Source organism: Lissotriton helveticus, chromosome 5_1, assembly GCF_964261635.1.
Source record: "Lissotriton helveticus chromosome 5_1, aLisHel1.1, whole genome shotgun sequence".
Classification (NCBI taxonomy): Eukaryota; Metazoa; Chordata; class Amphibia; order Caudata; family Salamandridae; genus Lissotriton; species Lissotriton helveticus.
The window spans coordinates 2,047,444,989-2,047,451,708 of NC_136065.1; the positions used below are offsets into that span (position 1 = coordinate 2,047,444,989).

At 50.3% G+C, this 6,720-nt stretch overlaps 1 pseudogene; it reads right to left on the reverse strand.

Annotated features, from left to right (window-relative positions):
* Window positions 1-2,636: 2,636 nt before the first annotated feature.
* On the reverse strand, window positions 2,637-3,648 carry LOC144756746 (28S ribosomal RNA; annotated as a pseudogene).
* Window positions 3,649-6,720: the final 3,072 nt, after the last annotated feature.

The window sequence follows — 6,720 nt, forward strand, 5'->3', positions numbered from 1 at the left end:
TTACAGAGTTGAAATGTTTGCTCATATTTAATAAAACAAGACGTCCATTATAAATATATTGTACGCAGGGGCACCTATAACGTGAAGGTTATTGTTCATGAAAAGCAAAGTTTGGTGGCCGGTACGCGACTGCATACATGTTACTTGTGCTTCTTTGTCTTATACATGCATCCTCAAGTTGCTGCCGGCCCTAAGGGTTGTAGGCTAAGCTATATGTACTGCATTGTGGAAAATTAATAAACGTCTTTTAAAAAAATATATATATCTGCTTACAACATGGCGGATACAGCTGTACACTGATGGGGGAAAGGGTGTGGATGGGGTGTGTGGAGGGGGGTAGGGGTGGTGGCGAGGGGGCGCGGTTTTGGGCGTGTACAGACAAGAACATCTTCAATATCAACAGTAGAGCAACTCCTAATAGTCGGTAGATGGCGTACTTCCGGTGGAGGACAATATGTTTCATGGGTATTGCCTAGGGGGCGTCATCTAGGGGTGGGCAGAAAACTACGCTCTGCCAGCGTAGTGGATAAAGTCAGCCACCCCTGCTCCCCGGCCCAGTCCATGTTCTGAAAGCAGCCAGGCTAGGGAGAGCCTCCCTGGGCCCCGGCAGACCCCCGTCACCAGCGCCCAGACCCTCGGCTGGCTTCCAGGATGGGGGCTCCCGCACCCCGTGGCCCATCGGATGCAGCAAGTGCCCCATGCCCGGTCCCAGCTTCCCAACCCTAGTCAGGCTTGGGAGAGCCTCCCGGGGCCCCGGTGGACGCCCGTCACCAGCGCCCGGACCCTCGGCTGGCTTCCAGGATGGGGGGCTCCCGCAGCCTGGGACCCTGGGACGCAGCACGAGCCCTGGGCCCGGACACGGTTCCAGCTTCCGAACCCTAGCCAGGCTGGAGAGAGCATCCTCGGACCCCGGCACACCCTCATCACCAGGGACCGGACTGTCGGTTGGCTTCCAGGATGGGGACTCCCGCACCCCGTGGCTCACCGGATGCAGCACGCGCCCCAGGCCCGGTCCCAGCTTCCCAACCCTAGTCAGGCTTGGGAGAGCCTCCCGGGGCCCCGGTGGACCCCCATCACCAGCGCCCGGACCCTCGGCTGGCTTCCAGGACGGGGGGCTCCCGCAGCCTGGGACCCTGGGACGCAGCACGAGCCCCGAGCCCGGTCACAGCTTCCGAACCCTAGCCAGGCTGCACCCGGACCCTCCGATGGCTTGCAGTACGGAGGGCTCACGCATCCTAGGGGCTCGCCGGATGGAGCTCAAGACCCGGTCCCAGCTTCCGAACACTAGTCAGGCCGGGGAGAGCCTCCCCGGGACCCGGTGTACCCCCGTCACCAGCGCCCGGACCCTCGGCTGGCTTCCAGGATGGGGGGCTCCCGCAGCCTGGGACCCTGGGACGCAGCACTAGCCCTGGCCCGGACACGGTCCCAGCTTCCGAACCCTAGCCAGGCTGGAGAGAGCATCCTCGGACCCCAGCAGACCCTCATCACCAGGGCCCGGACCGTCGGCTGGCTTCCATGATGGGGGCTCCCGCACCCCGTGGCCCACCGGATGCAGCACGCGTCCCAGGCCCGGTCCCAGCTTCCCAACCCTAGTCAGGCTTGGGAGAGCCTCCCAGGGCCCCGGTGGACCCCCGTCACCAGCGCCCGGACCCTCGGCTGGCTTCCAGGATGAGGTGCTCCCGGAGCCTGGGACCCTGGGACGCAGCACGAGCCCTGGGCCCGGACCCAGCTTCCGAACCCTAGCCAGGCTGCACCCGGACCCTCCGATGGCTTGCAGTACGGAGGGCTCACGCATCCTAGGGGCTCGCCGGATGGAGCTCAAGCCCCGGTCCCAGCTTCCGAACCCTAGTCAGGCCGGGGAGATCCTCCCCAGGACCCGGTGGACCCCAGTCCCCAGCGCACAGACCCTCCGATGGCCTGCAGGATGGCGGCTCCTACACCCACGGCCCGCCGGACAGAGCTCAAGCCCTGGACCCGGTCCCAGCTTCCAAAACCTAGCCAGGCCGGGGAGAGCCTTCCCAGGCCCCAGTGGACCCCCGTCACCAGCGCCCAGACCCTCGCCCAGAACCAAGGAGGCTTAAGCCCAGGCCATGTCCTCTCCCCGACAGCCTGCCCGGGGGAGCCCATTTTTCTCGACTAGGGACTTACAGAACTCTGTGGGAAGGACAAAAGTTGGAGTTAGCCCGGTCACCAGCCCGCAGGGTCATCTGGTCACCCAGCCCGCAGGGCCATCTGGTCACCCAGCCCGCAGGGCCATCTTGTCACGCAGCCAGGCAACTAGATGGCCCGGGACGACCCACCGCCCTTGCAGTCCAGCGAGGGTGGCAGGGCACACCGAGGCAGCCGCTCTGGAGGCTCCTTCCCCCAGGTGGCTGCTGCTCACCTCCCTGCCCGGGAGCAGTGGGAATAAGAGGCCTGGCCGTTGGCCCAGGCCATCTGGTCACCCTGCCGACCCGCGAGGGATGGTGGCCCCCATCCCTGCACCCCAGTGGGGCAGGGAAGGGAGGGGGAGGCCCCCATGCCAGAGGGCACGTGTTGGAAGCAGCCTCCCACAGGCCCGCGTTACAGGCGGCAGAGGGACCCACCCCTGGGTGTGGTGGAGGGAGGCGTCCGCTGGCACCCACGCACGGAGAGACAAAAGCTTGGCTCAGAGGATGACTTTCAATAGGTCGGAGCGAGGTAGCTGCTCTGCTACTTACGAAACCCTGACCCAGAATCAGGTTGTCTACGAATGATTTAGCACTGGGTGCCCCACGTACATGCGGTGCACTAAGGGCGATGGAGGCGTCCCCCTTCCGTCCGCGCTCCGGTCCCCAAGCGAGCGGCTCTGCGCACCGGCCCCCCGAGAGAGGCCGGCTATCCCAGGCCAACCGAGGATCAACCGCACTGCGGTATCATTACGGTTTAGGGGGTATTCTGACTGAGAGACGTTCAGTCATAATCCCACAGATGGTAGCTTCGCCCCATTGGCTCCTCAGCCAAGCACATACACCAAATGTCTGAACCTGCGGTTCCTCTCGTACTGAGCAGGATTACTATTGCAACAACACATCATCAGTAGGGTAAAACTAACCGGTCTCACGACGGTCTAAACCCAGCTCACGTTCCCTATTAGTGGGTGAACAATCCAACGCTTGGTGAATTCTGCTTCACAATGATAGGAAGAGCCGACTTCGAAGGATCAAAAAGCGACGTCGCTATGAACGCTATCCCAGTTATCCCTGTGGTAACTTTTCTGACACCTCCTCCTTGAAACCTAAAAAGTCAGAAGGATCGTGAGGCCCCGCTTTCACAGTCTGTATTCATACTGAAAGTCGAGATCAAGCGAGCTTTTGCCCTTCTGCTTTGCGGGAGGTTTCTGTCCTCCCTGAGCTCGCCTTAGGACACCTGCGTTATAGTTTGACAGGTGTACCACCCCAGTCAAACTCCCCACCTGCCACTGTCCCCGGAGCGGATCGCGCCGGGCGCTTGGAGCCAGAAGCGAGAGCCCCACGGGGCTCGCCTCACCGGGTAAGTGAAAAAACGATAAGAATAGTGGTATTTCACCGGCGGCCCGAGGGCCTCCCACTTATCCTACACTTCATATGTCTCTTCACAGTGCCAGACTAGAGTCAAGCTCGACAGAGCCTTCTTTCCCCGCTGATTTTGCCAAGCCCGTTCCCTTTGCTGTGGTTTCGCTAGATAGTAGGTAGGGACAGTGGGAATCTCGTTCATCCATTCATTGGCGTCACTAATTAGATGACGAGGCATTTGGCTATTCTGTACCACCTCGCGGTGGCTCATTCTGGGTTATTATGCTGCCCATCAGCGTCAATTCGGTTTTGCTTCCAACAATACAACATTCTTTTGCTCCGGAGTACAGCTACACTGAACGCTGTCCTCACTGGAACTGGGATCACGTTTAGGCCGGAGATAGTACACCCTGCAGTACTATTCCAACAATTTAAAATTGTCTACGAACAGTCCTGAGAATTTAAAATATGATTAGCAGGACATCAATAATCAATGTGTGATAACTATGTGTCTGAGATTATTTTAGACCTATTCCTCAATCAAGACATTTCAATACGTATGATGTACACAACTATATCTAAATTGTTATAAGCACACATTTATAAAATATACACATCTACAAATTACACATCTAACTAGAAAATGCACATCTATAACATTGTAAAAATTCTAATCTATAAAATTCACATCTATACTAAATCTTGTGTCAACTATAAACCTATATGTTAAAACATTATGCTTTATAAGGGTGACATGTGTGCCGCAAGAAAGTGTACATCTCAGTATAAGCTTGATACTCAATTGTCCATGAATACTTGGCACATTTTAAGAATGTCCATTAAAGTAGTTAGGCAAACATTTTTCTTGAATGCAAACCTAGATCAGCCAGAACAACATCATCACATTGAGGCCAGATACCACGACATCCTACTATAAAGCCATGCAATTTTACAGTGGTGGATTTTGTGAGATCTCTGATTTGCTGTGACAGATCCTGATAATATTTCACTTTACTCTCATACGCTAATTCGGGGGAATTCTGTGAGTTTTCATATCGAATTGAAACATCAATCACTACAGCTGTTCCATTTTTGGTAAACACTACATCTGGTTTTCATAGTTCACCTTGATTATTCTTAAGATGAGGTTCCCTATATGCCATCCAACCACACCTTTTTGCTCTATCAATGAGTAGTTCCAGAATGTTGTTGTGTCTTTTTATCCTAATGTCCTTGGTTTTAGGACATGTGCCTGAGATATGAGAAATTGTTTCGCAAACATTACAATATCTACAAGTAGCAAATGTACGATTTCTTCCTCTAATGATGGTTTCCCTAGTAGCTAAAACATTTGCTCTTAACATCAGCGCAGCTATGTATTGGTTTTCTTTCATTTTGTTATGCTTGCTGATCCAGAAGTTTGAGGTTGGATTACTTGCTACATATTTTATACCATCACCTTGGACAGGGAGATTTGCCCATTTCTCAAATTCTTCTTTTCTCCAATCATATGTTGCTAACAAGTTCAAATCATAACTCAGAAACCCACTGTCGGAAATGTTAACTTTGTGCGTTTTTATGAAGTTATCAATTTTTTCATTTATTACTTCTCCTGCATACATGAACGAATGCGGTATGTACAGATCTGGAGCTGCCCTGAGATACAATAAACTATTGACTTTATTGAGACCAATTTGTGTACATACTTTTGGTATACTGAGGCCCCCAAATGATCTTTTCGAGTATAGGAGACCATCACATGTGTATGCAGGAAGGTGTAGAAAGTGTTTGACATACTTTTTTATTGTTTGATCCAGAGCATTTAAAGTTTTTGCTTCTGTTCCTGTCATTTCCAACTTGAATGATAGTTTAGGTACCAAGTACTGACACAACATTTCTACTTTCTGTGTGGGCTTAAGTGGTATATCATCAAGTTTTTGAGCCCAATTGACGAGAACCTCTTTAATTGTGTTGTTGCTTATATGACCAGTGTGTGGATCAAAGTTCAATCCGAGGTATCTCTCTCTTTCTCCTGGATAAATATTTTCAATATTTTCTTTTTACAAATTGCCATGGTTTAAAGTTGTTAACCAGGATTTTATCTTTATGGTGACTGATATAAAATCCATGTCTTTTTCACATTAAGTTTTAATCCTGTATTTTTACTGAACTTTTCAATGATTTTCAGATTTGTACTCATTCCTTCCCAGGTACTGCTGAGTACTGCGATGTCATCGGCAAAGGCGAGAGCGGTGATTTGCTCAATAAGACCATCTGATCCAAATGTGAAGCCCTTGCGTTTTTCTGAAGATCACAGATCAGAGGATCCATGGCAACGTTAAATAGTAGTGGGGATAAAGAGCCACCTTGTTTGACCCCAGATTTCATCGTTATTCCAGGAGTTGTTTGTTGTTCTTTCCCTTGAAAGATGTTGTTGATTCAGTGTACAAGTCTTTTATTATGTCTCTGATGTATGATGGAACTCTTTGCCTTGCAAGACTCTGTATGATGTGACCATGACTGACAGAGTCAAAGGCTTTCGATATATCTATAAACACAACTGCTAATGAGTGACTGTTTTTTCGTGCCCCTTTTATGATATTTTGCAGGAGTGTCAGATTCTCAAGACAACCTCTCACCTTCATGAAGCCTTTTTGTGTCGTATTCAATTCAACAAAAAATTATAGTCTTTTATTTTAGTTAATATTTTTGTGAATAACTTAATGAATTCAGTACCGATGGTAATTGGACGCCAGTTACTGATTTTTTTAAGTTCACTAATCGTTACATTCTTGGGTATCAAAATTGATCGGTTCTTTTTTATAATTTCTGGTACTCTTCTCATCATCAACCAAGACGATAGAATTCTGGGCAGCAGTCTTGGTTGTCTGCTGTGCACTTTATACAAGTCATTCAGAACAATCTTATCAGGCCCCACTGCTTTCTTTAAATTGGAGTTCTCAAAGGCATGAGTTATTTCGAGCAGTGTTATTTCTTTACATAGATTTCTAATTTCATAATCCTCTGGTATCCGATCAATCGGCATGAAATTAGGATTTTTCTTGTTTTCTTTCTCACTTATGTTTTTGTAATATTGAAAGATTTCATCAGCACTGATTTGGCAAGTGGCATCTTCTGCCCCATCAGTGATAATCCTGGCAATTTTCTTTTTGTCTTTTTGAAACATTGTCTGGTATTCTTTATAGTT